Below are 10,627 nucleotides of genomic sequence, written 5' to 3'. Positions count from 1 at the left end.
GGGGGGTGGAGCGGGGCGGGGCACGGAGAGGAACCGGCTGGTGGTCAGGCTCTGTGGCCTCTCCCCCCTCCCTGTAAGCCGCTAGCCCCAGGACATCGGTGGCCTCCAGCCCCTCCTGTGGGACAGGACGCTTCCCTGCGAGCTGCAGTCGCCGTGTGGCTCTTTCCCAAACACTCCCTGAAATCCTCCGCCTGTGATTTGCAGCCAGGGCTTGGGGGGCAGACACGGGGCGTACCTAGGACAGGCCTGGGCACGGCTGTGGCTCCTGAGCCGAGCAGGTGACCTTGGCTTGCGTCAGGCTGAGCCTCCTGAGGGGAGGCGACATAGGTCAAGTTCTTAGCACAAACGAACGTTGGTCGTTAAGGTTTTAACTGCACTGATTCGGCTGTGGATTTACAGGGACAAACAGCATTCGCTTCAAAGGGCCCAGGGATGTCACCTTAGGTCTGTGTGCACACAGGTGCACACACGTGTCATCACTGGGGTCTGTGCACGTCTGCAAGGTACATGACGCGTGTAAGGTACACTGCCTGTAAGGTACACGGCGCGTGTCTGGTGGGAACCTCACACAATCCGCTGGAGGAGACGCAGACGCGTAACAAATCACGCATCCCAAAGTCATTTGAGGCCACATCTCGTGGCAGGAAGTGAATGCACGTTTAGACTTAAAGGAAGTCCTCCCCCCCCCCCCCCGGCTGACACAGAACGGCAAAGCATTTGAAGCATTCAAATTGATTCTTTTTGCCCCGGGGAGCACATGAAACAGGAAGTTTTCCAGAAGCGTCCAGGTTCTGCTTTAGGTTGTAACACGACATGCTGTTCGCTGCTGTAAGGGTTGGGGGGCGCGGAGAAGCCATCACGGTCCCCGAGAGTCAGCCCGCCTGCCGCCACCCAGCCCCTCTCCTCTCTGCACCTGCTCTCCTCACCCTTGCTTCTCCAAAAGGCTGTGCTGATTGTCATCCAAAGATCCAACTAAACTGCCGCCGCGGAAAGATGTCACAGCGACACGTTCCCGTGTGGAGCTGCCTCGAGGTCGCACCCACCCGGGGAGAAGGTGCCCCAAGCCTGCAATTCTCCTGCGTGAGCCGAAGCCCTAATGCGACCTCATGACCTTTGGTATCTCAGTGATTAGTTGTTCACGAATGTCTCGATAGAAAAGAGCCTTCTATACTCACGGTAGTGACAGCACTGACTCTTCCCTAAGGGCTCCGGCAGCCAGCCGCCCGCCCCGGCCACCAGCACGACAGCGCTGAGGCCGGCCCGCTTCACAGAAGACCAAGGGGAGGCACGGAGAGGTTGTGCAATTTTCCCAAATGACCTAGGCAAGGAGAGGGGGTCCCACAGAAGCTGTGTGCTTTCAGCAGCTCCCACGCCTTCATCACTGAATCCTGACAAAGTTCGAAGCCATCGGCCCACTCCGAGGACAAATCCCCCTAAATGTCCGCAAGAGCAGAAGTGGACTTGACAAGCCACGTGGACGCGCGATTTTGCTAACAGTGACTCCTGGCCATCGATCTGGGGACAGGGAACAGCATCACATCTCCCCCATGCTGTATCCATCGACGGCTCCCGCCAACTACAAACGGAAACTGAAGAGCATCGGGGAAAGAGCACGTGGAAAACAGGAGAGGAAATATTTGTGTGTGTCACGGTCATTGACTCAGCGAGGGGACGAAACAAGGCTGGAGCACGCGTGGGTGGCATGATGGGGACGGCTCACCCAGGCTCACCTGTCACAGGGAGACGGCCCCTCTCCCCCCACCCCAGCGGAAGGCAGGTATGGGACTGCCAGGTGCCAGCAATGGATGTCACTGGCAAGTAGGGTGGGAGAGAGAGAAATGGCACCCACTGTAACAGCCTGACACCACGGTGGACGGCAGTCCCATGGGTGCGGGACGCCGTTTGCTACAGCAGCAGGGCTAGGTTTTCAAAAGGAGACTGTGAGAGTCTTTCTAAAGTAACAGGGAGCCACCAAGCAAACCCTTGAGCATTCTCTGTGGTTCTTCTCTACAAGCGCCAGGAGTCTACCTGAGCCTCACGTCCATTTACAGATGACATCACCACCGTATGGGGGCGGGGCTCCTCTAAATCTGTTCCTGCCGCCATCTTGATCTACAGCTTCATGACTTAGAAGGCAATGAAATAATTTTTATTCATAAGAGGGAGATAAATCAAATGGAGAGGGACAGAGATGAGAGACACAAAGAGACACCGAGAGGGATGGGGGCTCTTGGAAATGGAGACTCTGAGGCAGACGCGGGGGTCATTTTCAGCGAGTGTCTGCCTTAGGTAGGCAAGGTGGGTGCTCACTTTGGTGAGAAACAGAATTACTGCCATGGTTCACACCTGCACAAACCATAGGGTGACAGCCACAACTCTTTATCCCAAACTTTGGACACAAATCCGTTCTGTTACTCAGATGATAAGTTAATGTGGTGTTTACATTCCCAGCAAGGTTGGTAGGATGCTTTCTTCAAACATTTGAATTCTGGGAAGAACCATATGAATATTCTTGACAAGCGAGGGATACGTATCGATTCAGGTTTAGATTTTGCTTCAGATGCGTTCAGATTGTGTTAGTCTTTTTACCAGCACGTGAGTCAGAAATCAATTTTCGGTGTTCACGACAATTTTGTATTTGGGGACCCTGAAGAATCAATCAGAGATCTATATTACAAATTATTACATCTGATTTGTTGACTAGGAAAGTGAGACTCAGAACACTGAACTCTCCTAAGACAAGAGTGGATTTCTTTTTTCATAACTGAAGGGTAAACATGGTGACTAATCATCTCATGTTACCTGAGTTTATTTCCTCACTCTGCATAAAACTAAGTGTTCCCTTGACTGATACTCAGCTCCACTCATAGGCACTCAGGGACAGGAGTAGAGAGAATCTCAGAGTACATGGTAACAATCCCTTCCTCCAAATTCCTAAGGCCTCACCAGCTCTGTTTCCTTGTATCATCAAGAAGACTTTATTTGGTATGACAGAAAAGCGATACTTATTAGATACTTCGGAGCTAGGAGGTTTCATCGTTCAATTGGAATTTACCAAATATTAACGTGACGTGAGTGTAAAGAGGAAGATTGAAGAGGCAGGAAAATAATAATTTGTGTAGATGGGGGGGGGGGTCAGGCAAGTGAGGAGATCAAATCAGCACTTGGTGATGTATTTAAAGAACAAAGATGTGAGAATATTTGGGGATCATGGAATCTTCTTTTTGCAGTGGTGCCCAGGAAAGTGAAGACAACCAAACTGGAATTTCAAGGAAGATAAACAGAACTCTGAAAAGAGTTATAGCAAGAGTAATAGTCTGGTAATGCTGAGAAAAGGTATATTTTCATCTGTTTTCTCCAAATCATGAGATTTGTGCAAAATTCCACTGTGCAGACAGTGGAATAATGTCTGAACATCAGGCCTGAGTGTCAGTTTCCAAGTTTTAAGGCTGGCCCTCTCTCTTCCCAAGGGGACAAACACAATCAGTGGCAAGCAGTTGAGCACTTGGGTCCTGGGGACAGACCATAGGGTTTGAAATCACTGTGTCCCCATTTCCTTCCTGCAGAGCCCTGGGCAAGTTACATATCCTGTGGGTCTCAGGGTGCTCATCTGTCAAACAGGAGCAATATTAAGATTGATCTCATAGAGATGCTAAAAAATTAAATGATGGGGCATCTGGGTGACTCAGTCTGTTGTTTCTAACTTTGGCTCAGGTAATGATCTCACAGTTCATGAGTTCGAGCCCTGCATTGGTCTCTGTGCTCACAGCTCGGAGCCTGGACTTGCTTCAGATTGTGTGTCTCCTTCTTGCTCTTTGCCCACCCACCCCCCATCTCTCTCAAAAAAAATAAATAAATGTTACAAAATTAAAAATATAATTAAATGAAATAATACAAGAAATTAGTGAGCACAGTATCCGGCACTCATTAATGTCAGTGAAACATTTAATGCAGTCTTCAAGGTAGTTTCTCATTGATTTTTAAAAAATGTTTATTTATTGTTGAGAGACAGAGAGAAAAAGAGCACAAGCAGGGGTGGGGTGGGGAGCAGAGAGAGAAGGAGACACAGAATCTGAAACAGGCTCCAGGCTCTGAGCTGTCAGCACGGAGCCCGAAGTGGGGTTCGAACCCTTGGATCGTGAGATCATGACCTGAGCCAAAGTCAGACACTTAACCGACTGAGCCACCCAGGTGCCCCTTTCATTGATTTTTATGTGCCTTTACACATATGTTCGCATATTTGTGTGAATGCACCGTCACATTTTTAACAATACGATAACCGTCAAAAACATGAGAAAGAAAAATGAATTATAAAATTGAATTTAGCAAATGATTCTCTTGCTGTAGTTGAGGCACTAACAGCTCCCTGTGATGCAAATTCATTTGCTGTTAGGAATACTTTCAAAACTATTTACACAAATAATTGAGAACGGAGGAGGCTGGTGTTCAGACATCACCTCCACTCCATGCTGATTAACCAAGTGAGCAGAGCTCTCAAATACCCCATCAGCAACACGGGGAGATCAACCCCAACTTCCCACAATTATCATGAATAGACAAATACAGAAATCTGTGGGAAATTCTCCATCGATGATGGCTTTTATTAGTTTTAGAACTATCACAATAGCAACTCTAAGGCCACCATCAAGAAAAAGAATAGATATCACACATGACACATGCCAGTGACTTAAAGGTAAAGCAGAAATCTGCCATTTTTGAGATATATTCAGACAGCAAGACTCTCATATACGAGCTACTTAATAATACTGTAGAGAAGGGGCACCTGGGGGGCTCAGTTGGTTGAGCATCCGCCTTCGGCTCAGGTCTTGATCTCATGGTTCACGAGTTCAAGCCCTGTGCAGGGCTCTGTGCCGACAGCTCAGAGCCGGGAGCCTGTTTCAGACTCTGTCTCCCCTTGTCTCTGCCCCTGCTCACGCTCTGTCTGTCTCTCTCAAAATAAACAAATGTTAAAAAAAAATTAAAGAGAGAGAATAAGAGAAAAAAATAATACAGTGGATCGGTTGGATCATAGAGTTGCTTTCGCCTTTAACCCCAAGAACTATTTTGGGGGGAAACAGACATAAAGCAGAAATCACGTGGAAATGTGCCACAGTTGGGTTTGCGCTCTGAGACCCATCGCATGGTAACGGTCCTGCGTCTGGGTGGCCGGGGCCCCGCTAGCCGCACAGGCAGCAGGGTGAGCCCGGCCACAGTCACTCCGCAGGCGCAGAGCTGCGCCTCCGCCCGGGGCTCCCGACAGCCGGGTCGTCCCGCTGGGGCTGGCACCCTTCTGGGTGGTTGGCGTCAGCCTGGCTGTCGGAGCGGGACAGGCTGGAAGCGGCAGGCTCCGCGTGGCTGTTTACTGGTGCCCAGCTCCCCTGTCCTCCCCACTTTCCGCACAACTCAGGGACCAGGGAGACCCTGAGGCCTAAGCTCAGCTGCCAAGGCGGCCTCTCGGAGACAGAAAAGAGGAAGTTCCGCTTCCTTTCCAGGCTCCCTAAGATGTGGAAGGGGAGGGCTGTGTGTGCTGTGCGTCATGTTCCTCTCCATGCTGGAAAACACCAGCAAAGTAAAACAGGTGTGTGGTGTGTGTGTGTGTGTGTGTGAAAGCGTGCACACGTGTGTGTGCACGCGCGCATGCATAAGAGAGACAGAGAGAGAGAGAGAGAGAGGCATGTAGTTCTAGGACCTAGTATGCACTACTTCTTTCTTCTCTAATTGTTTGTGACTCTCTGAACCCTCCCTCTTTTTCTTTTTCTTTTCCTTTTCCTTTTCCTTTTCCTTTCCTTTCCTTTCTCCTTTCCTTTCTTCTCCTTTCCTCTCCTCTCCTTTCCTTTCCTTCTTAAGCGTGTTTGCGTTGGGTATCTGACACCAGCAATCAAAGAGTTTTAGTGAGCATAAAACTTGAAGCCAAACTTGAAGTTTGGAATCTGACTTTTTTATTTACTAACCTTTGATTAAATTACATATTTGTGCTTCAGGTTTATTATAAAATCAGCTTTGGGGGCCACCTGGGTGGCTCTGTCAGTTGAGCGTCCAACTTCAGCTCGAGTCATGATCTCGCGGTTTGTGAGTTCGAGCCCCGCATCGGGATCTGTGCTGACAGCTCAGGGCCTGGAGCTGCTTCAGATTCTGTGTGTGTGTGTGTGTGTGCGCGCGCGCACACGCGCACGCGCACACGCGTGCGCACGCGCGCACACGCGCACGCGCACACGCGTGCGCACGCACATGCCCCTCCCCGCTCACGCTCTGTCTCTCTCTCAAAAATAAAAATATTAAAAAATTTTATTTAATAAAAAAAATAAAAACAACTTAGAATGCTCACAACTCTCCTGTAGGGTTCTGAAGACTAACTAAAGAGGTAGAACATGGTGCCTGATACCCATGTGTCCCTCCCCACCTCCACTTCTGGGTACACATGACTCAAAAATAGAAAGAAGGAAGAAACCCCTGACCTTGACTCCTAGCTATTGTCTTTTCACAAGTGAAATTTACCTGGCTGTTTACAGAGCGGACTCAACCCTTTCTATATTTTCAATATTCTAACCTGCAGCTAGGCTAATGCAATCTCTTATGGCTTTCAATATTAATCCTGCTACCTGATAAAGAAGCAACTCAGAATTGCTTTTTAAGGTAGAGGTGACAAACGCCACGATGCCTGGGAGTTAGTTTTGCGTAGCTAATTTTAAATAAAAACGTGGGCACAAACATTGACCTTGTGCTTTCACTTTCATTTTCCTTAAAAATGTACTTGACACAAAGTGGCAAAGGCAGGGTTGCCAATGTACAGACGGCATTGCTGTGGGCACAATACAGAGGGTGAAGGCTAAAGTCAGCAGGACCGGGACTTGAACCTGGCTCCTGGGTGACCTCTCCCTCTTCACGCCCTGGTCTATCCAACGTAGGTGGGTCCCCTGCCCAGGTCCAGGTGAGGATTCAAAGACAAGGAACAGAACAGTAGAAGGTCTGGGGTACGACAGGTACCTGCTTTCTACCTCGTAGGTATTACAATGTGATTATCATTTAGGTAATTAATAACAGTCAGGTAGAGATACATTTGATTCCTCTTATCTTGAAACTTTGTCTTGGGAACACCCTCAAGATCTACTCGCCTAAAATATGTAGCCAAATGAAGAGTCATCCTCAAATACTAATTTAAGTTTGCCCTTACCCAGCTTTCAATTATGTGAGACTTTCTCAGGTTAAGTGAAATGTGCATAAAAAACCCTTAGCAGAAACATGAACTCTCAGCGAGCATTAACTGCCACGGCGTCCTGGGTGACAGGTGTACTCCCAGGCAGCAATCACAAGTTCAAATACTGGATGAGTCAGAGTTTCCTAACACACAAGGTTAGAAACAGGTCACACGCTCTGAGTCAACGATTGCTTGTTCTCAGCTTGTAATTCGCGATCTGACCTTTTCTGAAAATGTTACTATGCAGCGCACCAATTATTTCCGGCGCTCATCGGGATGAAGGCAGGTTAAGAATAACTTCTTTGCATTTCGGAGCCCAACTGTTCTGGGCCTAAAACCCATAAAAGCTGTTTAGAGGGCAGCAAAGATAAACAGTTAACAACTGTGTCTAACTTTCATTAAAGCTCAATTTCCACGAACACAGACTAAATCAATTCTGAGATCCAATGTTGGTATTACGTACAAAGGAATTTGAAACAGAACTTGAAAAACGGCCAGGAAAAAGAAGAAGTAAATCATAGGAAGTAGCATAAATAAAAAAGAAACCTTTAGTGATGAGTTTTTTTTTGTTTTTTTTTTTTTTTTGGTAGCTCCTGACTTTGTGGCGAGGGCACCATCTAGTGGGAATTCTTGATCAATGCAATCTTATTTCCCCTTCCTTAAAATGTTAGAGACGTAGAGACTTGTTTTCCTTGACATCATTGTTGTTGTTGTTGCAACAATCTGTACAGAAAAATCCTTACGCGAAGTGTTATAAATACTGTCCCCATGAAGTTCAGCTACAGGAACCCTAGGCTGTACCATTTTTATTCCATAGTTAAGCAAGAGTGCTATCTGCTTCTTTTAGGTGTTGTTCCAATTTTACAAGCAGGAGAGTATTTTTAGGTGCATTTAACACTGAAATAAACCTCCATAAATTTTCATGTGAGACTCTGAAAACTTTTAGTTCCAAAAACAGAGTCAAAGTTTTAAAAAAAAATCCCCACTTATGTAGCTTTAATTATAAAGCATCAGCTCCAGCAATGTTTCCTTCTCTTCGGAGTTCAAATTACATAAGAACATAGGATGGATACTGAATATGCCTGCCGTCCCAGTTACTGTTATGTGTCTATTTTATGTTTCATGCAGGTAATGAGTTGTCATTAATGAAGAAGGGAAGAGGTACATTGGCAGGAAGCAGGCTTGCAATTCTTTGTACTGTTTGCCTTACGACTCAGCATACTTCATCAGCATTTCAGTACAAGCTGCCTGTGGAATGAGCACTGAATAAGCAAAGACATATCTGGATGGTCTACTTATTTTTAAAAAATTAATGTTTATTTGTGAGAGAGAAAAAGACAGAGTGTGAGTAGTGAAGGGGCAGAGAAAGAGGGAGACACAAAATCCAGAGCGGGCTCCAGGCTCTGAGCCGTCAGCACAGAGCCTGATGTGGGGCTTGAACCCATGAACCGTGAGATCATGACCTGAGCTGAAGTTGGACGCTTAACCAACTGAGCCGCCCAGATGCTCCTGGATGGTCTATTTAACATACCTCAACACCTCTGTAAAGAAAATCAGGTCAGTAGATGTGATGCTAACAATAGCATTCCTCATGATAGTCTATTTCTACATAGTGATTTTTCCCATACCTGTTGGGTGCTGATTTTAAAAGAAAAACTCAGAAGGGCCACTGATTTGTGAAAGGTCAGAAATCTAGAAAGTTGAGATTTATACTGTGGATTGCAAACAAGCCAGACAACTACAAAAATGATGGTCCTTGAGATTCATCATTACGAAATAAAGATGAGACCCCAGCCGCAATTCAAATGTCAAATACAAACTCCTCAAGCCTTGACAGCATCATTAAAATGATAAAACCACAAAAACAATGCGATGTACAATGCATCATAACTTGCAAAACAGCTTGTTTTATTATGAAAGAACAGTATGTCTGTGTTATCCGCATTGTACAAATGTCCCAACTGATATTTTTCATGAATCTGGAGTGGTGGTGTGTATTTTTATTGAGGAATGTTGTTTTGTTCCCATTAGATATTTATGATACATTTTAATAAAATAACCTCTTTGTTGAGGGGAATTGAATGATTCATGACTTTGCTGAGTTCTTTCCTGTTGGACCTCCTCACAAAGCAACCCCTGACTGTTTGACTTTCTAAATAGCCCGAGTGATTCCAAACTCTCTTTTGCAAAGCGGGATGAATGCTGAGGCTGTCTCCCCCATAAAGGAGACCTTGTTTTCTCCCCCGCGCTTACACGCTTGTACAGACGGGCCCAAACCCCAGACCCAGAAGTTAAACTGTTTCTTTCAATGGTAGGAAAGATCCGGGTCCTTTTCCTTCAGTGGCTCTACGTCTGAAATGCCAGGCGCACACATACAGACACACCCCCTAAAGCAATTCTCTGCTGTCGACCTTGACTTTTTACGCATAAGCGAGATGCGGAACAGGGAAATCTGTAAGACTACTCCCTCGCGCCTTCTTCTGAGCACCTGACCCATCGGATGCGGTTCCTTCCAGGGACAACAGCTCCCGTTAGAGATGCTCGATGTCGCAAAGCAAAGGCTCATTCCAGGGAACAGGTCATGTTTCAGCAGCGCTGAAACATGACCTGTTCCCTTTGGCGCAAGCCTCTCTATGGCTCTGGGTTTGATTTCCTCCTTTATGAAATGAGGAGTTTCGATAAAAACATTTTCAGTGCCTTAGGAGCCTAAAATTTCCATTTTTCTTTCTTTTCTCTTTGCTTTTATTGGGCTACCATGCTCCGATATGAGTTTTTTTTTTTTTCTTTTTCTTCTGAATTTCTGTTGTTTGGGAGTACGGTAAATCCCTAAAGTCCTTCAGCAAATAAAACACGATTTTGAAAAGGCCGTCGTCTTAACTTCGTGACTACTTTTCTCCCCCTGCTCTGCCTGACGCATTGCGCCTATACTCCTCAATGTCATATTTTCAGAGAAATTGAATGAGAGTGGTTAGTAACGTCGTGGTAAGTTAGGATACGGCCAATTCATCCCGCTCAGCTGGCCATGTGCCCCAATGTTAGTGACACCTCATGGCAGTGGCCATGACAGAGGCTGACCCGGTTGCACCTCCAACCCATTCCAGGAGCTCAGGGCCTTGAGACCCCAGCGCCCCGGAAAAGCCTCCATCTCTCACACGTGGCATCTCTACCCCCCACCCCCCACCCCATAGGCTTCTCTGCCTTCATGCCTCAAGCAGTAAGATGGGTCCTCGGGCCACACCCCTCCTCCTCAAGCATTCTTTACCTTTTCTCACCACATTTCTCAAAAATCATGAAAACACACACCATCCCTCTTGAATCCACTAACAAACACCCAATAACTCCAAGTCAGATGTTATCAGGCATCTGAAATAAATCCGTGTCTCTTTCAGAGCCCAGTGCCTCCCCCCGGCCACTGGTTTTCTCGTGAGCTTG

At 46.8% G+C, this 10,627-nt stretch overlaps 1 protein-coding gene across 1 annotated transcript in view; it reads right to left on the bottom strand.

Moving 5' to 3' along the window:
• The window catches only part of MYO16 (myosin XVI), a 459,340-nt gene that overhangs the window by 253,007 nt on the left and 195,706 nt on the right, over window positions 1–10,627 (bottom strand). The window lies entirely within an intron of this gene.

This window comes from Hyaena hyaena, unplaced genomic scaffold (genome assembly GCF_003009895.1).
Source record: "Hyaena hyaena isolate Hyena2069 unplaced genomic scaffold, ASM300989v1 scaffold_22, whole genome shotgun sequence".
Classification (NCBI taxonomy): domain Eukaryota; kingdom Metazoa; phylum Chordata; class Mammalia; order Carnivora; family Hyaenidae; genus Hyaena; species Hyaena hyaena.
The sequence above is the reverse complement of the archived record's forward strand: the minus strand, read 5'-3'. Positions and strand labels throughout refer to the sequence as shown.